The sequence below is a fragment of the Citrus sinensis genome, chromosome 5, assembly GCF_022201045.2.
Source record: "Citrus sinensis cultivar Valencia sweet orange chromosome 5, DVS_A1.0, whole genome shotgun sequence".
Classification (NCBI taxonomy): domain Eukaryota; kingdom Viridiplantae; phylum Streptophyta; class Magnoliopsida; order Sapindales; family Rutaceae; genus Citrus; species Citrus sinensis.
Genome location: NC_068560.1, coordinates 1,682,222 through 1,707,078, shown reverse-complemented (window position 1 = coordinate 1,707,078; position 24,857 = coordinate 1,682,222). Strand labels below are relative to the sequence as shown.

The 24,857-nt window shown below is 34.3% G+C and overlaps 2 long non-coding RNA genes and 1 pseudogene across 3 annotated transcripts; 1 reads left to right on the top strand and 2 right to left on the bottom strand.

The window, feature by feature from the left end:
* Positions 1-1,163: 1,163 nt before the first annotated feature.
* LOC127902571 (uncharacterized) lies at positions 1,164-5,062 on the bottom strand. 2 transcript variants are annotated; one of them, XR_008054978.1, is made up of 5 exons: positions 4,773-5,061; positions 4,539-4,673; positions 2,698-3,221; positions 1,826-1,959; positions 1,164-1,656 (listed from the first exon to the last, which is right to left on the bottom strand). It is a non-coding gene; the product is annotated as an uncharacterized LOC127902571 (long non-coding RNA). The 2 variants fall into 2 exon arrangements; XR_008054977.1 differs by having other exon boundaries at positions 1,826-3,221; positions 4,773-5,062.
* Positions 5,063-19,350: 14,288 nt separating this feature from the next.
* On the bottom strand, positions 19,351-20,984 carry LOC127902798 (methionine S-methyltransferase-like; annotated as a pseudogene).
* Positions 20,985-21,789: 805 nt separating this feature from the next.
* LOC127902578 (uncharacterized) lies at positions 21,790-23,441 on the top strand. Its single transcript, XR_008054994.1, has 2 exons — positions 21,790-22,090; positions 22,531-23,441. It is a non-coding gene; the product is annotated as an uncharacterized LOC127902578 (long non-coding RNA).
* Positions 23,442-24,857: the final 1,416 nt, after the last annotated feature.

Genomic DNA, 24,857 nt, shown 5'->3' with positions numbered 1-24,857 from the left:
ATACAATTTATCAGTTATTGAAAAACTGTTATAATTGGAATGAATCTTCGTATTAACACATCAAATTTAAAAGAAGAAGGAATATCTTTATGAATCGGAGTAAGACTTTTTTTTTCCCCTCCTTAAAATTCATAATAAGTTCTGGAGAAAAAGATTTGTTTTTAATTTTTATTAATAAAAACCAAGCTCATTAATTCTTTTACTATTGTAGGACCAAGATTTATAAAACGCACTTTATTGTTGTTACCATTATTTCGTCTACGTATAATCTAAATTGTAAATTGTTAATATGCTTGACTATTTTAAATGTTTAATATTTGAAAATTATTTACATTTTGTGTATGCGAGCGTGTGTCTATATACACACACATATTGACATATACATACGATGAAATTGAAATTATAAAAAATGAAAAGAGAAAATAGTACCCCACGACAAAGCCAATTAAATATGAAAAACAAATATGAAAAAGGGAAAAGCAAACTAAGCAAACACATTATATTTCTCTCATTACGTTTCAGCTTTAGTGGCCTTAATATCTGCACCAAAAGAATTACCAGCTGCCTCATCAGCAACAACGTTATTATGTTATGTAGTTTTCAATTGCTAATTAAACACATAATGACTGGACTGCATTAAAAAATTATTTTAAATTAATACACTATAGGCGAGTTCTTGAATTAATTGTTTCTGTGCCATTACCATTAATTTTAATAAATACAATTTATCAGTTATTGAATATTCAGATTCATTAAAACTGTTATAATTCCAAAAGACCTTCGTATTAACACATTAATATGACACGAGGATTATCCTTATGAATTGGAGTGTGATTATTATTATCTCGGGTCCAGTATATAATTCCAGTATATAATTCAGATTCATCAAAACTGTTATAATTCCAAAAGACCTTCATTTTACATGTACATCAATAAGTAGGTCAGGTGCAAATATCTCGGGTCCAGTATATATACGAGTACATCCAAACACGTATGTTTACATAAAAGGACTAGATGAATAACAAGCACGTGCAGCGTAACTCACATCAACAACACATTCCCTGGTCAAGTTGGATAAACAGATAGATAACATGAGAATCAAGATTTCATCAAATCAAATAAATTGACAAATCCAAAAATACATTTAACTACTAGAGGGGACAGGATGCAAAAGGAATAAAGGACACCATTAGATAAAATTTCATATTACAGTATTTGTCCAACAGACATAAGAAAGACCACAAAAACAATACAACTTATCACAAATAGCATGAAGTGGAAGTAGTCTAAAGAAATTCTAATGAGGATAACAAAAGACAAGCAATTGGTCCATAGAGCTCTACATATTGAGAACAAAAAATAACAAAATTACTTGTCTAGAGAAGTAAAAAAACAGATGAGTGGTGAAGGTTTTCTCACATCAGCATTTAGTGGAATATGGTGGTACATTTTCATGAAGTCAGCAATCAGATTCCTGAATCTTTTGCTTCCAGCTGGTGGCTCATATGGGAGAAAGGAATGCTCCTTTAGAACACTGGCAAGATAAGCTAGGAATGGAATTTTCTCATCAGCAACCAAATCATATTCGAAAGATAAATCCAAAGAACTGCTGATCTCATGGAAGCCATTTTTCAGGAACTCAAAAATTTTCTTAACCTGTCCATAAATAAAAGTTGATATCATTTTAGCTCACTTCCCTCGTCAAAGCAATTACCAAGAACAAGCTACAAACATTAAGGAGTTACAAGCTTTTCATATGGCTCAACTATAGCCTCTAAGACTATATATACAGATCATGAAGAAGCTAGAAACATCTCCCACTCACCAGCTGCCTTCTGGGTTTGTTGTAAGAAACCCAGAATTTTCCCGCCTTACAACGGTCAGTCAATAAGTGACCAAAACAACTGCTAAATCCGTATAAAGTATGTCAAATCATGTGAAGAACATGTGATTCACTTACTGCAAGTAAAAGACAATACACAGATGTCATATTCTCCTGTTTCATCCAGAAACCAACAGGGCATGCACAATCAAGGATACAAACCGACATGTCAGAAACTTCTAAAACTCATTTTTAAGCTCACAATTCAACACATCTCTTTTAGGATCCTTTTCGATAATTTTCAGTTTTCTGACAAATGCAACATAATATGGTCATGTCCTACAGTAACACAAAGCAAAAATGCAGCTTTTATATTTTTAATACTCAGCCAAAGTTGTTGAACATATAAATACTCATGTATTCCGTGTTCTTTATTAAATTAGCATGATTGGACATAATTAAAATGAAAATCGGATAATTATGATGATTGTATTAGTTAGCCAGATTGGTGTTATTTTGACCAATTATCAAGGAGAACATTCAATTATATATAATATGTCCTTTGCATTTTCTCTTTTAATTAAAATCATAAAAAGACTTGCAATATAGACCATGTATCTATTATGTTGTTTATGGGAGTGAATTGTTGTTGTTTTTGTGATTGTCAAATATTTTCTCTCTCACAAATGAAAGTGCACATGCATTACCTAGATGATAATTAAAAGACCAAGATTATATTCCCATCATAATTAACAACTAACAATCCAATTTGATCCAGTGTCAATTAATTTTCAGTTTCTTATATTAATTTCTTTTTCAATATATATAATGGCAATCTCATGAGCTGAATATGTTAATTTCACTGTATTAGGCACCTTTGTGATATTTTATTAGGCACATTCTCGTATAGATGGATCATATTCTTGCGCAAATTTCAAATAAACACACCAAAGAGGGACAGACTGCATCAGAAAAAGCAATACTCAGCTGTCTTCACTTTCAATGAACTACTATGATGAAAATCTCCAGATATGAAATTAACAACTTCTTCTGTGATTCTTATTGTCATCATCAAGGACTTTATTTACCACAAAGGAGATGGAAACAGATGATATAAGATGCAATTGAACTCTGATATAAACGAAAATGCTGCTCTTCAGCACATTTCTTTGGTTGAAAATGATTCAACTATTAAATTTATGAATCTAGCAAGAAGATTTCTTTTTTTCCCCACCTCTTTTTGTGCATGATGAACTGTTAACACCTCTTGGTAGTAAATCAAAACAAGGTGAATCAAGCTTACCAGTGAACTCAAATTCTGTAGGCATAAAGAGAACAAACCAGCTAATCAGAAACTCCTCTTTCGTAAATCTTCCCAACTCCCAAAAGAGCCTCAGGTCTACAAATTAAAGCCAAATATCAGCAAGAAGCCGATTATGTAATTATCAAAGTATACATTAAGTTTTAGGTCACAGTTATGAAAAACCAGAAAAAAGTATGAAATCTTAACAATTAGCTGAGGCCAACAGAAACAACATCAAACATTGTGATTAATTGTCTTCCTCAGCTAACTCAGCAATCAAATGTCTATGTCTGTAAACATATAAGCTGTTTCTTCTCCCATCAATTAAACCCCAAAGAATAGAACTCCCACTATAAGGATTCCCTTCTCCAAATTGGTTCTCTTTATCTTTCATTAATACCTTTAAGCAGGTTTTCTTCCTTTTCACATTAGCAAATCTTAACATCAATTATTAAAATACTCCAAAGTACAGAGCAAGATTAGTGTTTCTTACAGAACTCGAATTAACTAAGAGAAGTTCATCCATTGAACTTTGTCCATGCACTGATGACAAATTTTCAGGAAACAAAACCATTAAAATCTTCGACTTATTATCGAATGATGTACGAACTTATTGAAATAAATTAACAGCGGTAATTATTTGTCTTACCTAAAATGCAAATTCTATCTACCATAATAGCATATTTTTACTAACACACATTCCACTCCCAAGTTAGCTTCAGATATTAATTCACTTCCTATTTTGATAGCACTAAAACTATGTATTATTCGAGTTAGGGTGAATAATTACACCAAAAGTAAACACTTAATCCTGATCTGCTTGATTGTCAAGAAACAACAGGAAAAGGAGGGAAAGAAGCAAAAGAGAACAAAGTGAAAACAAAAGCTCACTGGGCTCACAGAAAAAGACAAAAACATAAATTAATTTAAACTACGACTCCGACTTCGTTTTTGCTTTCTTGGAAACGGAATCCTGAAAATGATCCACACTCCACCCAAGTTTTCTCAAGACACTCATTGGTTCCTCAGAACACCCAACTAAGGTGGACCCAACCAAAGTCTATTGCATTGTTGAATGAAAGTATGAAATCTTAACAATTAGCTGAGGCCAACACAAACAACATCATACATTGTGATTAAATATCTTCCTCAACTAACTCAACGATCGAATGTCTAATTCTGTAAACATATAAGGTGTTTCTTCTCCCATCAATTAAACCCCAAAGAATAGAACTCCCACTATAAGTATCCCCTTCTTCAAATTGGTTCTCTTTTTCTTTCTTTAATACCTTTTAAGCAGGTTTTGTTCCTTTTTACATTAGCAAATAATGAACATAAACATCTATATCTCTAAGCGAAAAAAATATTTGTTCAAAAAATCGAAAACCACTGCAAAAAGGAAATGACAGATACCCAGTTGAAATAGAGGCTTCATCTCTCGCCCATTCTTGCCACCTAGCAGGAGTCAATGGAAAAAATCTCTTTCATCGCTTCCCTAGCTTGTCTTAGCTTCTCTATCTCACCCATTTTTCTCAAAACCTTTATATACTGAAGAAAAAAAAGCCATTTTTATCGCAACCCAATTAAGAAACAACAAGTAAATGAGTATCCACAAAATCACTGAACAAGTATGCGAATTGAAGTTACTTGAACATGGGTGTCGTAATTGGAAGGTTCATTGGACAGCTGATACTCTAGTTTTGAAGCTCAATGTTCTGTTTTGCTTCGTCTTCTGAGTTAGAATCCGAGTCGGAGTCAGAGGCATCGCTCGGGTCCAAAGAGTTGTCTTTTGTTTTTGTTTTAGGGTTGTGCTTAACGTTGGGCATGGCCGTATCTTCATCATCATATTCTTCTTCTTCTAGGATTGTTGCTAGGGTTTCTTCTTCACTCTGTTTCTCCCGTTCAGTGACTACTGGTTTCTTAATTTTATGCAATTTTTTTTTCTTAACGAGAAAATGATAAATACCTGGAGTGGAAAAATTTTGTTGATGTCCCTCGATTTTGATTAAAATACAAATAAATTCATTTATTTTTGGTCAAATTAATGAATGCCACGCATGTATCTGAAATAAGCACTTGCCTGAGTTCTTTTCATTGCAGTAATCACCCTAATTTTCTCCTTAATTTCTCTTTTCTCCTAGTTTATTATACTCCTATTGAATAATGGAGTAAAGAAGAAGAAAAATTAACTATATGATTTTTTTTCTTCTTTTTTTTTTGATAATTTAGGTAAAATTTATGAGTATTTATATGAAAGAAGTGATAAAGGTAATTTGTGCATCATATGAAAGAATGCTATTGATGTTACCAATAGCATTCCTTTTATTATCTTTATTTTTCTTAGTACACCCATAAAAATATTCGTCGCACCAATATTAACCGCCTTTGCTTTCCCTATTTGTTGATAATATCATTTTCCTAATCTTATTTTCCATAGTTATCCAACATAAAAAATTTATATTCGTTAAAATTTGAAAAAAAAATTGGACAATTGAGATTGCTTCTACATATTCGTAGAGCAGTTATTTGTGTATATATGCAGGCCATGTTTGTGCAAAAAATAAAAATTTAATGAGAATATTCTACACTTGTATTTGGTTTTTTTATTTGTTTTTCAGCAGTTGGTTATTCTCATAGAACCTCCTCGAAATCTAAGTCAAAGAAATAGGCTTTTAAATGAATTTTGATGAAGAGTGTTCTATACATTAAGGTTTAAGAATTTTACATGAATGTGTGCGCTCTACATGAATGTCAAAAGTATTATTGTCCTATTTACTTATATTGAATCGTCCTTATTATTTTTTTTTTTGAAAGGAATTTCATTAAGCAAAAATTGAATTACAAATTATTTAGCAACCATGGAGGTGGAACAAAACTCCACACTCGAGAATCTATCATAGAATATCCTGCCCTCAGAACAGAGTGAGCAGCAACATTCGCAGATCTACGAACAAACGAGAATTTCACTTCTCCTATAGCTCGAGATAACTCTCTGCAATCCTCAATGATGAGGTCAAAGCCATTGGGTCCATAAAAACCGTCTGTCAGAGTTTGAAAAACTTGAAGGCAGTCCATCTCAACAATAACACATGGAAGCTGGTACTCCTTTAGCCAGCTAAGAGCCTCCCGGATACCAAGAGCTTCAGCCTCCCTCGGACCAAATGTTCCAAACCTGCCAACACATCTTGCAGCCAAAAATCCACCATCTGATTTGTGAATGACACAGCCAAGCCTAATCCTTCCCTGAGATGCAAAGACAGCAGTGTCTACATTGCCAATTTGTGAGATGAGATACAAGCCTTTGATGAAATTTAACTAGCTTTTATTGCCCTCTTCAACAACATCAATAATCGAAACTGAGCAAAATGAAATCCTAAGAATTAAAATCTTAAAAAGTAAAAAATATATATATATATATATTCCATAAATTGATTGCATTCATTCTAAATTGATTGCACTTCATTCTTAATTGAAGACTATGACAAGTTAAATAAATTAATCATCATCATTAGTAAATATTAATACCTCAAGTTAATGAATTCATAACTTAATAACGCTACATTTTCATCTAAATTAATATGTCTAAGCTGGTGCTAGTGATCCTTTTTCAAATGATTACATGTTTGCTTCGCTAATTAATTGATAAAGTGAAACAAAAAGAAGTAGACCCCCGCACCAATAATTTTGCAAACAAAGCAATCAGACCATCCCTTTTTTTTCTCTTTGTATCACTGTTATTCTGATTCCATATTCTTGCAATGCCATTCCCTAAGTTTTCTTTTTGAATGAGTCCTAAAAAGACTTGCAATATAGAGACCATGTATTTATTACGAGATTTATTGGAGTGAGTTGTTGTGTTTGTCATTATCAAATAACATATTTGAGAGCTGTTTATTTTTGTATATATAAAACTGAAATTATTATAATTGCGTAGAAGAGTTTGAGGGTCACTAGGAGGATTTGCTGATTAATGGTTAGTGAAGTAGTAAACCGACGAGGCGAATTTATCAAAAGCACTTTATTACATCATCTCCAAATGTAAGCCATTAGATACAAGTTTTGTATATTAAAGTCATTCTTTCCATTGAACTTCTCGAGATCAATCTTTGATGTAGCCATACTTGGATCTTGATCTGAAGAACTAGTTCTGATACCAATTGTACTGTCAAGATAGCCGCTAATCAAGCCATCAAAACACTGCCCAAGACCCTGTTCAAGATCAAACCAGCTACATATGAACAATTGAATGACCTCGATGAACTCAATAGATGACTTGAGAACTTAAAGCAAGATTTCAGCCATTAGGAAAAAAGAAATAAGCAAGATTAACAAACAATCACACACAGAAACCAGCACTGTTTACGTGGTTCAACTGTGCAATGAGGCACAACTTACATCCAAGGGAGAATCGACCAAAATGAGTTTTATTTATGATTCAAAGTAATTTTACAGAGCTCACACGGAGAAACTAACAAGGAATAAGATGATACTTTCTCTCTCTCGTTATTTTCAGAACTACTCATGCGTTACAGAGAACAAAGAGAAAAAAATCACAAGACCAATTTGATGCAATGGGCTCAGATAGTAGCCGAACATCACTTCATTATTCATTTACAAATCCCAACCGTTAGATTAGCGTAATTAAAACCTAACAGCTGGGCAGCATAACGGCAAAAAAAAAGGGGAATGGAGCTGGATACAGGAGTGAAGAAGAAGAAAAATTAACTACTGTATATGATTTTTTTTTTTAAAACATTTTGTGACAATTTGAATATTCTTTTTGTTAAGTTAGATTGTGCATCAACATAAAATAAGGTTGAAATTTATGGGTATCAATATAAAAGAAGTGATAAAGCTAGTTTGTGCATACACAATTAAACAATTCAACTTAGACTGAAATTCAGAAATATTTAAAACAACCCAATTGCGTACTATTGATTTTGAGTTGGAACTGCTTTTACTTGTTCAAAAATTTTTTTAACTTCGACGGCTAGCAAAGGTTAATACAAGAGAAGGTGTTTTATTTTGGGTGACCCTTACTCATGTATTTGCTAAGCCATTAACCATAATGCTGAAGAATATTAATGAAGTAAGTTTGATTGACACAAAAGTTCTATTTCTTTGAATTAACAGATGCAACGTAATTCCGAAGTGCCCAATGTGGTGTTAGGAAATTGGTGGGTGAAGCAGACACGCAGCTAAAGTAAAATTGATAGAAAAATAAAGAACAAACACAAAAGAGAATACCAGAAATTACGTGGTTCGGCTTTTAGCCTACGTCCACGGGCGAAGACAGAAAGAAATATTATACTAGTGAAAAGGAGTTACAAGTATTGTAGTATTTTAGCTCACTACCCAAAACCCCAATACACCCAAACTCTCAAATCACTAAGCACACAAAATTATTTTCTCTTGCAAGAATTACTTCTCTCAACTCTCAACTCTCTCTACAAAAAATTGCCTCTCAAGATTGGAATAAAATGAATTAGGGAGCTCTTCCTTTTATAGCCAAAAAATGGCTATTAAATTAATATATATATGTATATATTTCAAATGTTGTTGCCAACTTCTTCTTTTTCTCCATTTGGATGGCACCATTTTCTTTGGCCGGCATCACCATTTTCTTTGGCCGGCTTGTCAAAGCCAACTTGAATTGGCTTTGTGGCCACCAGCCTTTGACATTTCTCCCACTTGGAGATTTGATTGAAAATCAATCAATCTCCACATCATCCTTTCTTCTTCGCCATAAACATGTTGCCTACGTTTTTGCTAGGCCACAAAAGGATCTACTCCAGACAAACTTATCAGTATTTATCGGCTTGGTCAAAACATCTGCTAGGTTCTCCTTAGTATGGATTTTCTGTAAATCCACACTTCCATCTTCCACTACTTCACGAACGAAGTGATACTGAACTCCTATGTGCTTTGTCCTGGAATGAAAGGCTGGATTCCTTGCAATGTGCAAGGCACTCTGACTGTCACAAAATACAGAAATTTTCTCTTGTCCGTGTCCGAGCTCCTCCAATAACCTTTGTATCCAAATAGCTTCCTTGCGAGCTTGTGTAGCTGCCATGTACTCTGCTTCTGTTGTAGATAAAGCCACAACGGTCTGCAGTTTCGAAACCCAGCTTACAGCTGCTCCTGCAAGTGCAAACACATAACCAGTAGTGGATTTTCTTTTATCAAGGTCTCCTGCAAAATCTGAATCCACATAGCCCCTGACAGTAAACTCTGATCCTCCATAACATAATGCAACATCTGAGGTTCCTCTGATGTATCTCAGAATCCTCTTCACAGCTATCCAATGCTCTCCGCCAGGATTCGCCATGTATCGACTGACTGCTCCCACTGCTTGTGCAATGTCCGGTCTTGTACATATCATAGCGAACATTAAACTTCCCACTGCTGATGCATACGGTACTCGAGACATCTCCTTCCTCTCCGCTTCATTGCTAGGACACATACTTGAGGATAATTTGAAATTAACAGGAAGTGGGGTAGAAATTGACTTACAATCTTGCATGTTGAAGCGCCGCAAGATTTTCTTCAAGTAATTTTTCTGAGAAAGCCAAATCTTCCTGTTATTTCTGTCTCGGTGAATTTGCATCCCTAGAATCTTGTTTGCTGGTCCCAAGTCCTTCATTTCAAACTCCCTAGCCAACTGTGCCTTCAATTCTTGGATTCGATCTTTGTTGGGACCTGCTACCAACATGTCATCCACATACAACAGCAAAATGATGAAATCATTATCTTCAAACCTCTTGTAATATGCACAATGGTCTGAACTGAGTCTGTTGTATCCAAGGCTCATAATGAAGGAATCAAATCTCTTATACCAACACCTCGGCGCCTGTTTGAGACCGTATAGAGATTTGTTCAACCTGCAAACCAAGTTCTCCTTTCCTGTTTCTGTAAAACCTTCTGGTTGGAGCATATATATTTCTTCTTCAAGTTCTCCATGAAGAAATGCAGTTTTCACATCTAACTGCTCTAGATGTAAGTCAAATGTAGCACACATTGCCAAGACTACTCTGACTGTTGTGAGTCGAACCACCGGAGAAAATATCTCGTTGAAGTCAATACCTTCTTTCTGAGCATATCCTTTCACTACCAGTCTCGCACGATACCGCTCCACTTGGTCATTGCCATCACGTTTGATCTTGTAGACCCATTTGTTTCCAATGGCTTTTCTTCCACGTGGTAGTGGTACAAGTTCCCATGTCTTGTTCTTGTGTAGAGCTTCAATTTCTTCTTGCATTGCTGTCATCCACAAAGCAACATCTGAGCTGTTTAAAGCTTCATGGAAAGTTGAAGGCTCTCCATCCTCTGTTAAAAGACAGTATGCAACGTTGATCTCTGTGACATACTCCGAGTGCCACGTTGGCGGTCGTCTCTCACGAGTTGACCGACGAACTTCTGGAGCCTCGGACTCAACTGGTTCTTGTTCCTCGTGCTCTGATGCTACTTCAGAAGAATCTGAATCTTCTGGATTATTTTCGACATATACCGGCACAGTCTCTGACTTTTCTTTTACAGTGCCATCATCTTCATCTTTTCTTTGCAGTTGATCTTCTACAAAAATAACATCTCTGCTGATGACGATCTTGTGGGCAGTGGGGTCCCACAGACGATACCCCTTTACTCCATCAGCATACCCCAAGAAGATACATCTTCTAGATTTTGCATCCAGCTTTGTTCTTTCTTGGGCATTGTACATCACGTACACAGGACATCCAAATGCATGTAGGTAGGAATAATCAGCTGGCTTTCCAGTCCACATCTCCATCGCTGTCTTCAACCCAATAGCTGTAGATGGCGACCGATTTACTATATAACAAGCAGTTTTGGCTGCTTCTGCCCAGAATGAATTGGGTAGACCAGCAGTCCTCAACATAGCTCTTATTCTTTCTGTAAGAGTTCTGTTCATCCGTTCTGCCACTCCATTTTGTTGAGGAGTGTATGCCACCGTGAACTGTCTCTGAATACCTTCTTGCTTACAGAAAGCAAGAAACTCGCCGTCTGTATATTCTCCACCATTATCTGTCCTCAAGCACTTGATCTTTTTACCAGATTCAAGTTCCACCCGCGCTTTGTATTCTTTAAACACTGGAAATACATCTGACTTTTTCTTAATTGGATACACCCAACATCTTCTGGAATAATCATCAATGAAAGTCACCATGTACTTTGCACCTCCCATGGATATATCCGGTGATTCCCAGACATCAGAATGAATCAAGTCTAGAATGCATTTACTTCTAGCAATAGATCTACTGAATTTTAATCTATGCTGTTTACTTATAACACAATGCTCGCAAAATGGTAAACTTACCGATTTGAGCCCCGGAAGCAATTTTCGCTCAGAGAGAATCTTCAAACCTTGTTCTGACATGTGACCAAGCTTGAGATGCCACATCATCGTTGACTCTTCTTCATTTGATGCGACACACGCATCAGCCTCCAGTAGTGTTTCTCCTTTAAGCATGAATAAATTAGCACTGATCTTTTCTGCCTTCATCAATACAAGCGCGCCTTTAACGATCTTCATAATTCCATTTTCCACATGAGTTTTGTACCCATGACTATCCATTTGTCCTAAAGACAATAGATTTTTCTTCAGGCCGTTGACATGTCGTACCTCTCCAATTGTGCGAATTGTACCATCAAACATTTTTATTTTGATAGTACCAATACCAGCGATCTCCAAGGCATGATCGTTACCCATATATACAGATCCTCCTGAGATAGGTTCATATGTGTGGAACCATTCTCTCCTAGAGGTCATGTGCCAGGTAGCTCCTGAGTCTATAAGCCAAACATCAGAAAGTCGTTTTCTGCCTTCTGAAACAATTGTTGCCTCACTGTAGAGTATTTCGCCATCATCCGAGGTACTTGCTACACACCCCTGAGCATTTGATGACTCAGGTTCTTTACCCTCTCTTCTCTTCTGATTACTCCAACACTCATTTTTGACGTGTCCTTTCTTGCCACAGTTGTAGCATTTAACATTCTTCTTACTTCTAGATTTTGATCTACCATGATTTTGACTCCCACTGGGGCCACGTTCCGTTGATCTCCCTCTCGTCACCGATAGCGCCTCCGCTTGCTGCGAACTTGCTTGTCTATTTTCCTTATTTTTCCGCCTGCTTTCCTCATTTAATACGGAGGCTGCAACATCGTCGAAAACTAGACTCTCCACTGGATTGTTGTTCGTCAGGTTGATGATGAGTTGATCATACGAATCTGGTAGACTTTGAAGTAGAAGCTCTGCACGTTCATTTTCCTCTATATTATGACCCAATGTTGTGAGTTGTGAAAATAGAGTCTTCAATGTGTTGATGTGGTCGGTCACCATTGTAGATTCCACCATTCGAAGAGTATAGAGTTTTCTCTTCAAGAAAATTTTGTTGTGTAGTGACTTGGCCTCGTACAATTTTGTGAGAGTATCCCATATTTCCTTCGCTGTGTTTTTCTCTGCCACACTGGATAATACTCCGTCTGCAAGTGCCAAGTGTAGATCAGAAATGGCGTTGCCATCTATCTCGTTCCACTTGTCATCAGTTATCTCCATGGGCCTTTCTCCAATTGCTGCCAAGCAATTATTTTTCCTCAATACAGCTTTCATCTTCATTTTCCACAACGAAAAATTATTTCCGTTAAATTTCTCAATTTCATACTTTGCCGCCATTTTGTTGATAAATACTGCACACAAGCTGGTATACCACCTTGAATAGTTATGAGTATGTGTGAGAATGCACACCAGGAAAGTTCCCAGGAAAGACTGGAGGGGTCACAATGGTCCCACTTAAAACCCAGACTCCTTAAGCTCTTATCGCCTTTGTGACAGAACTTTCCTAGACATGTACAAAACCACACAATTGTTTTACTCACACCACTATTCCCTGCTTTGCACCGCAAAATTCTTGGATCGCTCCCACCGTTTCACGTGAATAGTACCGTATACGTGAACAAAACCGTATACGTGAACAATACCGTATACGTGAACAATACCGTATACGTGAATAGTATCGTATACGTGTATAGTGACGTATACGTGAATAGTACCCCTTACGTGAACAGTTCCTGACTCCAAAAAATACAACCAATAGCTCTGATACCACTGTTAGGAAATTGGTGGGTGAAGCAGACACGCAGCTAAAGTAAAATTGATAGAAAAATAAAGAACAAACACAAAAGAGAATACCAGAAATTACGTGGTTCGGCTTTTAGCCTACGTCCACGGGCGAAGACAGAAAGAAATATTATACTAGTGAAAAGGAGTTACAAGTATTGTAGTATTTTAGCTCACTACCCAAAACCCCAATACACCCAAACTCTCAAATCACTAAGCACACAAAATTATTTTCTCTTGCAAGAATTACTTCTCTCAACTCTCAACTCTCTCTACAAAAAATTGCCTCTCAAGATTGGAATAAAATGAATTAGGGAGCTCTTCCTTTTATAGCCAAAAAATGGCTATTAAATTAATATATATATGTATATATTTCAAATGTTGTTGCCAACTTCTTCTTTTTCTCCATTTGGATGGCACCATTTTCTTTGGCCGGCATCACCATTTTCTTTGGCCGGCTTGTCAAAGCCAACTTGAATTGGCTTTGTGGCCACCAGCCTTTGACATGTGGTGCACGACACAAAATTAAAAAAAAAGGAAGGAGTGGAATTAATTAATTAATTTTCAGCAACAAAAAATTAATATTAACATATGATATGCCTGCATGCATGCAAATTTTTATAATCTAATTTTCTCTCTTTGGGACACTCTCAATTCTTGTTCTCTCTTATTAAATTAATCATACTCGCGTTTTAAACTGGTACCAAATTTATGTATATCTCTAATCTAATCTGGTTAATTTTTCTTTTCTAAGATTTCAAGTAAAAAAGATTCGTAAAATTAATTCTTGAAGAAAGATTTGAAGAAACATTTTGCAGAATGCTCTGCAGAAAATGGAAACTTTTCTATTTGAGTTAAAAGTCTGTATTGAAGCGCACTACGATAGAATATGTCACATGTTAAAATAGTTTTGTATTAATATTGAGCCAATTACTCATTATAAAACACTACAATGATTGTTCAGAGAAAACAAAATTTCATCATCATTATATATATCTAAAGTGGAACTGTTTACACTTAGGTTGCGTTTACTTTTTAGATTAGAGTGGGAATCCTCAGGAGTGGGAGTGTGGAGTGGGATTGAGAGTAGATTGTTTATTTGCACTGGAATGGAAGCATGAAATGAAGATCAGAATTCAATTTATGTGTTTATTTTGTCTTGGATTGGGAGTAAATAGTTTCAAATTACAATTTTATCTTTATTTTAAAGAATTATAGTTTTTAATTACAAAGTTAATAAAAAATATATTTTAATGAATAAACATTTATTTTATTATATTTGTAAATTTATAATAACTATTAATATTCTTAATTATGAACATCACAATTTTTTATTAATTTTAATTTTAATTATATAAATTAAAAATTGTTGATAAGGGCAATATAAATGAAATATTTTTACTATTAACATAGTATGAAATTAATATTTTCTTAGAATAAATTATTTATTAGTATTAATTATTAATATTAAATAAATATAATACTATTATTTTTAAATAAATATAATAATATTATATTTTCAAATAAAGATGGTATATAGTAATATTATTAATTCTCTATTAATATAATAATATTATTTTTAAGTAAATTAAACTTAGAGTCAAACCCAATTATTATTTAGTTAAATATAATAATATTATTTAAATATTTGTTAAATATAATTATAGTAAATTTAATAAAAAGAAGGGTAAATATAAAATGAAACATTATTTTATTTTATTTAATATAATTATATTAAATTTATTATTTATTTATATAATATTATTTAGTGCAAAATTAATATTTTCTTAGAATAAACTATTTATTATTATTAATTATTAATATTAAATAAATATGGTACCATTATTTTTAAAATAAATATAATAATATTATATTATTAAATAAAGATAGCATATAGTAATTTTTATTAATTCTCTATTAATATAATAATATTATTTTTAAGTAATTTTAACTTATGATTAATGCAAATTATTATTTAGTTAAATATAATAATATTATTTATTTTATTTTATTTAATATAAAATATTAAATTAAATTTAAAAAGAATTGCAATATAGAATGTAATATGATTTACTGGAGTGAATTGTTATTTTTGTGATTATCAAATAGTATATTTGAGAGTTTCTTATTTTTGTATATATAAAATTGAAATTATTTTAATTGTGCACAAGAGTTTGAGGGTCATTGGGAGAATTTGCTTGTTGAGGTTAGTGAAGTAAACCGACCAGGGAAATTTATCAAAAGCACTTTATTACATCATCTTCATACATATCCCATAGAATCTTGGTTGCATTCATTCTAGCAAAAATACTTAATGTCTGATTTCAGTTTGGACTAAAAGCAAACATGCAGCTCAATCTGATTGATTAAAAATATAAAACAGTACCCAAAAGAAAGAAAGAAGAAAGTGTCAAGCAGCTCTAACGAACGCAGGGGGATGCATGCATATTAATATTTCTCATCAAATCATCACGCATTGTGCTCCAAGACTAAGAAAATCTAAGTTAATTGATTTATATTGATTTTTCAAAACAGAACTATCTTATATCATTTAGTGATTAGTGATGCTAATATTTGATAGAATGAATCAGGTGTCTGCTGAAATTTCTCGAGGAAGAACCCTTGAGTATTCATCATCTCAATAAGCAACTCAGCATAAGAGAATGAAATTTATATTGCGGAACTTTTATTGCTGAGATTAATAATCAAACCATTGTTGGGATATTGGTTTGGTAATTGTTGAATTAATGGCCCTGAACTTATTCTATGGTGAACGGAAATTATAATATAAGGTGTTTCCATGCTCAATAAGGCACGTATAAGAGGTAGCTGGTATTGACAGTTGGCAATCATGAAAATTTTGTCATAGTAGTAGTATTATGTACTTGCTTCATTTTCATTAGGAGCATTTATAATATGGAAATACCATACGACTATATACAATTGGCCATTGCAAAATCATACCTTGTGTCAAATTAACCGTAGATTAATGGATTTCTTGTTGGGGTGGATGGCTGCAATATGTAAGTAATGGCTAGCTTTCTCAGGTGCTGAAACTTCATATTCAAAGTACATACGATATTTATTTTGTGTAGATGAAATCATTGGGAGTTTCACTCTAATGGACGGATGTTGCCGGGTACTAAGAACTGATATTCGTATTGATTAATTAGTATAAGTTAGATGAATGGTCAATGTTCATGCACTTTTGAGCTACATGTGGCAATGAAAATCGAGTGAGTTTAATTCTGTGATGTAATATGACACTATTTAACCAAGCAACATTACTCTTCAGTGATAGACATAAATGAAACTAGTGCACATGCATTAGTTAGATGATAATTAAAAGACCCAGATTATAACAGAGTAAAGGATTTTGAGTTTGAATGAGTAAATTAGATATGTCTGCAGATTCTCCTCCTAATATATGGGAACTATCTAGTTTATCACTCAAATTCATTCAAATGTAAAATATATTTTTCTGTTATCTAATCTCTTAAAATAGGCAAGGTTGTTATGTATATTGCTGTATATAAAGTCTTACAATCAATGCAAAAGTATTCACTCAAAATCCTTTACTCTGTTGTGGTATCAGGGCATTAAAGCTCTCCATTTTTCTTTTCTCTTCTCCCTCTTTCTACTGAATTCTTGCAATGGCAAGCAATCATTCAAACACTACTATCTGAAACACCAATGATTCCAACAACACACTCATCACCATCAATGTCGCAGCTCAAACTCCTCTCAAATTAACTACCACCAATTACCTATCTTGGAAGTTACAGTTCCAAACACTTTTCGTTGGCTATGATCTCCTCGGATATATAGATGGCTCTAAACCATGCCCTTCTACAACTGTAATAGCCAACAACAGCACATCCCCAAATCTTGCATATACTCTCTGGATCCGACAAGACCAATTGATTTTAAATGCAATCATTGGATCAATCTCTCCCTCTATAATCCCGTTTATTGCTAATACCAAAACATCACAAGAAGCTTGGACCACACTTGCCAACACATATGCCAAACCCTCACGTGGTCGAATCAAGCAAGTCAAAAATCAAATCAAACAAATGACTGAAGGACCTGAATCAATCACTGAATTTCTGCAAAATGTAAAGGCACGAGCTGATGAGTTAGCTCTACTTGGGTCACCATTTGATAATGATGACCTCATCGATGAGATCCTAGAGACACTTGGTGATGACTACAAAAAGTTAGTCAGAGTTGTTCAAGCAAGAGATACTCCAATCTACTTTGAAGAACTCCATGAGAAACTCCTCAACTTTGAAGCCACGCTCAACATCACGAGACCACAAACTGCCTTCCCCATCACTGCTCATGTTTCAACTCGCACCAATAACAACTGGCGCAATAGTAACAACTATGCCAATCAAAGTTCAACCAACACCAATCAGAATCCAGGACAATCTCAAAACAACAATTTGAATCGACAGCAACGTCCCTACCTTGGCTTTTGCCAACTCTGCAGGATTCAAGGACACACTGCCAAAAAGTGTACATCTTACAAGTTGCAACCAATCCAACCTACCAACACCAGCACAACCACTCTATGGCAGCCCAAAGCCAATTATGCAGCAGCAACAAACAACAGTCAACTTCATGAGCCAAAAAAAAGGCGATGACACTTTTGTAAATACCAAAATACTTCTCAATAACTTTCCTTCTATTATCTTTGTTTTTTTTCTTAGTACACCCATGAAAATATTTTTTTTTTTTTGGTTTTGACCACGAGGTATCCTGGGGAGGGCCCCAACTGTGGGAGACACCTTTAAGCCCGTACCACAACCCAGACTAGAAGTCCCTGCTCGAACCGAGAGGCACAGGTTCTCCCAACAAAGACGACTTCCCTGCGACTCGAACTGGGGAGCAAACCCAATCAAGCCACTTAAGGGGACTCCATTGCCAGTGGAGCCAACACTTTGTTGGTCCCATGAAAATATTTTCACACCAAGATTAATTACCTTTGTGCTCCTTATTTGTTAATAATATCATTTTGCTAAGTTTATTTTTCGAAACTGTCCAACATTTAAAATCTATGTTCATTAAAATTTAAAAAACATTGGATGGTTGAGATTGCTTCTACAGATCCGCAGAACATTACTTGTGTATATACGCAACTCAAGATATACTTATTTGTGTATATTCTACGCCTGTATCAGATTTTTTATTTGTTTTTCTGCTGTTGTTAGTTTCCCTAGGACCTCCTTGGCAGAGAAGTGAAAAGTGCATTAACTCTTTATTTGGAATAGATATATGTTCAGCGAAAATTGAAATCAAAGTCGAAATTAGAATCATATATTTAGCTAGGCACGGTCTCACTAGTTATGCATGCACTTTAGTTACCTAATTATCTAGGTTAAATAATAATAAAATTCAAAATTTGTATTTATTAGATGAGATTTCCCATCTCCCAAAATTTTATTTAAAGAAAAAAAATCAATCTCACATAAAAGAATACAAATCGCAGGACCACAGCAAATATCCTAGAGTGAGAGGAAACTCTATTTATAGTAAACTCTATTTAAATTCAACTCTATTTATAGTAAATTCAGCAAATATCCTAGAGTGTGCTTCTATACAATAGCTGACATTCTAGATTAGTAATGGCAACATTCGTTTTTGGAAAAATAAAAAATAAAAAATGTACGTATAATGGTAAATATTTGCCCTGTTTTACTTTGTTTATTTACTTTATTTTCATTATTTGTCTATTTTCCCGACTTTTTTAAAATCTCAAGATTGTCAAATATTATGATGATTGCTTTATATTTCCTCCAATTGCATTGCTTTCAATTACTTTGGCATTCACAAACTAAACTTGTTCCTTAGCAAATCTCTTTTAAAAACTTCTTATTGTCCTACAAGACCCTCTTACTATACAAATTAATAATTACTTAATCTTAAACTAAATTTATATTATATGTATTTATGGCTTTTACAACATATATTCTTATTGTTGTTCTTGTAATTTATTTTGACTAATTTCATTTCTAATTTTTTTTATATGAAAAATCAAATCTCTTCTCGACATTCTCTAAATTAAAATTTAGAGTTGAGGTTAATTTATCAAAAATGTATTCTTAATAGCATAAAATGTATTCTTAATAGCATAAAATATATTCTTAATCTCGGAAAGCTACTAAATGCATCAACTAAATGACGTTGGTTTGGAACCAGAAATCCAAATGTGAGGGCTCCAGTAAGTAAGCATCTTCGGAGACAGCCCTCCGAGCAGAGAGACAGAGAGACAGACGATACAGCTTCGATAAACAGCCTTCCAGATTCCAGCCACCCCAACCCTCGTAGTTGAATTGCAATCCCGATAATGAAGTATCAATCACAACTCTTGCCCCATATTTTGCACAAACACATCTCTTTGTTGCTGTAAAGCAAGCCAGTTGGATTGACGGTTGGACCAGAAATGTTTACCCACGGCTTCTTTACAGTCTCGAGTATTGTCACAAGTGTCTTCTCTGTCACCTTAAAGCCCACTTCATATTCAGTAGGGATATTCACAATGTTCGCTTTCAAAAATTTTGCAGCAGAAACATAGTTCCCATTCGAGCCAGCTGGGAAGCATAATGGTCCACCTTCTAGGATACAGCAGAGGACTAGCCTATTAAACAGAGATTGAGAGCAACCTGCATATGTGAATTCTGTATCTGTATCGACTGAGAAACCAAAATTGCTCTTGATATATATGTCTTACGCTAGGGGTGACGTCAATTTCTGACTCAGACATGTTTTGTCCTGCAAAAATTTCAAAGATAGCAGCTTTGACCAGAGATGGTGCAGGCAAGAAGCTTTGGTCTACATCCATATGAATCAGGTCAGAGTTTGGTGTCTCAGTAATTGACGGTTCAGCACCGTTGAGGACAGAGATGGGTGATCTAGAAAACCCGATCATCTCAGTTGATTTGGCCTTTTCACAATCCCTCTGAAGAACATTTATCAAAAAGCAATTTCATAAGCTAACTTACTTCAATGAACAAAAGCAAATGGCAGAAAATGCCAATGTAGCGGCTAGAAGTGCCATGAAATGAACAAGTGAGAAATATTAAGAAAAATCAGAGGTCGGATAAACATATGCCCAGGGAATTAATGAAAAAATCCAAGTCCTTGCATGATTCTGAATTGCTTATGTTGCTTCCAATTTTTGTAACATAAATATCAACTCTCTGATTACTGTCATGTTCAAATGGAAGAGTTATTCAACATTGGATATACTTAAATATACTCATAAAAACATGCATATTCATGCGTGTGTGTACCTAAATACATATATTCAAAAATGGATTCTGTGATATGAAAACAGAGTAAAAAAGAGAAGGATAACCTCTTTATGTGCACGTCGCTCAGCAAGCTGGAAAGCCAGAAGTGTAAAACCTTAAGTCCTCATAACATCCAGATTAAATTACTGAGAAATACGAAAGCGGAAGCGTACCTGAATCCATGGTGATTCGTAGTAGTTCTTGAGTGTAGGAGTGGACTTCCAATCTTCTCTTTTTCTCTTGAGTTTAGAATTCTCTCTGAGATGGACTTCCAACACAATATGCACAAGCACAGAACCGAATCTGAATCAACTCAATATTCGACAAACCAGACTTAAACTTCCAAGAAACAGAATTAAGAAGAAAGAAAGAGATGAATCAAAGACAAAATCACAGAGAAAACAGAGATAACGTGGTGAAGTCTCTCATGAGTGAAAACATCAGAGCTTGCTTTTATTGATTCTGAAAGTGTTTATGTGAGTAACTAAAGAGTTTGTATGTATTGCTTTCAATTACTTGTATTGCTTTAATTGTATTGCTTTCAATTACTTGAGCCTTCACAAGCTAAACCAAACTAAACTTTTTCCTTCAGCAAATCTCTTTTAAAAAATTCTTATTTTTCTATAAGACTCGCTTACTATATAAATTAATAATTACGTAATTCAAAACTAAATTTATATTATGTATCTGTGCCTTTTATAAAATATACTTTTATTGTTGTTTCTGTAATTGATTTTGCCTTATTTCATTTCTAATTTTTTTTTTCTTTTCAACTTGCTCTGGAGTCTTTGGTCAAAATTAATTGAACTTCTAATCAATATGTAGTTACAAAATGGTTAGGGAAGTGATAAAATAAACTCGAAGCATTGCATATGTATATGTTAATCTTATTTGCCAATTTATTTTCTTGCAACTAATATTAAACTTTTATAGCATCATTTTATTGCCAAATATTTTTCTGTAAATACATATTTCATTATTGCATGATTAATATTTGTTGTCTATCATTACTCATCACATGCCACATTGATAATATTCCTTTATTCCTCTTTCTTTATATGTTAAACTAACTCAAAATCAATTATATCTTTTATATGAAATTGCATAAAATTATGAAGTCAATGTTTTTAATATCATATCATCGCAATTGATTGATGACGAAATTTTAATGTAATGTTGCATGGAGATGCTACCATGCCATTAGGATTAATGTAGTCTTGTAGGTATATTTAATCTATTGTTGTGGCCATTGAACAAAGAATTGATCAGTTATTTCCTCTGTTTAATTGATCTGCTAACTTGCAATGTCTTCATTGATGATTTGTCTGTTTTCCCAATATTCTACAAATCTAAAACTTGCCAAACATTTTGATGCTTACTTTATAAAATTGTAAGTTTATATTTCTTTGATTGATCCTTGCCACAAGCCATGTTCTGTTGGTCAGACACATGCATGCATGTGTGGAAATTTCTTATTTTTCGTTTTGATCTTTGTCCTATATCTTCTTTGAAAACGTTACTGAAATCACCCTTATGTTGCGAACCGCCCAATTCGCTAGCCCAATTTGCTCACCAAGAGCCCAACACAAGGCCAAGATTGCTAGCTTGACCCAATTCTGGAAAGTTCTAGGCAACTCTAGCACATTGAGCTTGTAAATACTCTAGAATTCTCCTTACAATTCCAGCACATGTAAATAGCTAGGAAGTGGTAGAATTCTTTAGAATCTCTAGAGCTTGGCAAGCCTCCCCTATAAATATGGGATGGCATTAGGCATTTGCATTCAACAAACACAACAACAAGCATTGAGCACTCAAGCATTGTAATCTCTCCTTTGTGCAATACAAGTTTTCTTATTCGGCTCCATTGCTCTCTTCTCTAGTTCGAAAAGCTCTAGGCTTACTTAGCAACATTCGGCAAAGTTGTCTGAGTGTCGCACGGGTTAGCTGCGCAAAATACTCATGCCATGACACTTAGCCAATAATCAAATGAACAGGCTCTCATTTCACTTGCATTAGTTTCTTTACAATTTCTCAAAAATTAATCCTTTGCTTTAGCAACGTGGAGTTGGTCGGACGTGAATCCTGCCAATTCCTTAAGATTTGTCATTTGTGTTCTCTTTTTCATATTTCATATTTCAAGCTTGCTCTCTTCTTGAGCAGTTAAGCAATTGTAAATTGTCAATCTCTCATATCTCTGTTTTCAAAAAATTAGTTAAGCAATTGTACTGTGCTTTTATTGAAATGACCCTTTCCTGACGGAGGGTTGCCTTCTGCGGAACTGACTAAGCTCCGAATAACGTGGTGTGATAAACTAGAGGCCTCACGCAAGGACAAGCACAGTCTTCAAGAATTAAACAGAGCAGGCCTGGCAAGCGTATAGGGTATTGCTTCCCAGTTGAGGCAGATGATGGTATGTTTCCCAGCAACATTCAATCACTTTATATTCATGATATGAAGATTTGGAAGCCATCGATGGGGTGGGGGGAAGGGGGATTGAGCAAATTCTCATCTCTACAACGACTGTCAATCGGAGGACTTCATTACTTGGTGTCATTTCGCCACAGGAGTTAGGAACCCGTTTGTGGATTTATGATTTCCAAAACTTGGAATGCCTGTCTTCAGTTGGTCAAAATCTCACGTCGTTGGTGTATCTTTGGCTTTATATTCGTCCGAAGCTAAAATACTTTTTGGACAAGAGCGTGCCTACCTCGCTCTTGCAACTGTATATCAAGGATTGTCCGCTGATAGAAGAAAGATACAGAAAGGATTAAATCGATCGTCTTATGTGGCAAGATCTCAGTTGAAATTTCACTCTCTTCTATCTTTAGTTTTCTTTTAACTGAGACACTTTGAAAAAATTAATACAACAATTTCTGCTTTTGAGAACTACAAGGTTAACACTTAACGATTGTTGGATTCCAGTGAAAAGAATTTATTTGTTGAGGTTGAATGATAGAATATATGCAATTTTCCTGCAGGTGTTGACGGTCTAAAATTTTGAGTGATACTTGAAAATTGCAACATATACAAGAAAACAGAACGAAAAGCTGAAGCCAATAACTTGATGGGTTAATAAAATTTTAGTGAAGTGATAAAATACACTCAAAATAAGATTTTTCTAATATCTTTTAAAAGATAACAATTGAAACTAAAAAACTGACCGACCGGCTTACAAATGAAGCCAATAGCTGATGGGTTTAATAAAGTAATAATTTTTGCTAGAAGAAAAAAGTAAATTAAATCGTTTTATTCATGAAAAAAATCATATTACATTTTATTTCTCCAAATTTTAAAATTGGAATTTCACTCTGATTCCTAATGTAACCAAGAATCTTGCATCAGAAAAGAACGAAAACAGGATGAACACGTACCAAAGAATAGATACAACAAAACCCAAAAGATTAGTAAATGTCATAAATTTACAATAGACACAAACACAATGAGTTTTTTTTCAGAGAATTGCATGCTCAATGATAAAAAAAGTATGCAGGTCATTCTACCAACTTGTCTATTATATTTTATGCTTTATATTATAAAATCAGGAGTGTGGCGATGTCTTATTAAATAAAGAAAGGAAAAAATGGGTTATGTAAGACAATTATATAATTAGGGTTAATTATTTCAAGCCTTCAAGGCTTTTTTTTTTTTTTGTCAACTAAATTGTTATTAAGGTAGTATTCGATATGTTAATAGAGTATTTCTATTCCTATTCAGGAAAGTTTCTACTTAATGTAAATTAATATAACTTCATTCACTGTCATTCATGTAAACTTATGTATTTCTTTTTTATAACATTACTTGATGAGAAACCATAAGTAAAGTTGTTCAGGCTATGCTAGGGACCCTTCTTAGTGTTTAAAATAGGCCATCTGTTATCACCTCTTTGAAATTTATAAGTACCAATAATATCTGTGGACTAGAGTGCAATGAATCCAAAACTTGAAGCCCTAAAACGGCTGTGCTTTGAGTAAGTGAATCCACCTACGAGTCACGTGCAGCACACATGCTATCTTCTTCACTAAACTTAAGGAAAAACGACGCTGCTTTCAGTTTCAGTCGTTTTGAGCAAGTTTAAGTGAAGCACGTGAGACCGCATGTGAGAAGGGAATCAAATTCGTTATGAAGCCATTATACACGTGTCCAAAAGCTGTGCAATTGGGTTTTAATATCAGGGGTATGAAGAGGCTGGTTGTTGAAAAAAATTTGCATAGGATTTTGAGAGCTTTCCGGAGAGATCTTAGAAAGAGAGAAAGAGTCTTCTTGTTCCTTGTAATCTCCTCTGTATTAGCTCTGTAAAATTCA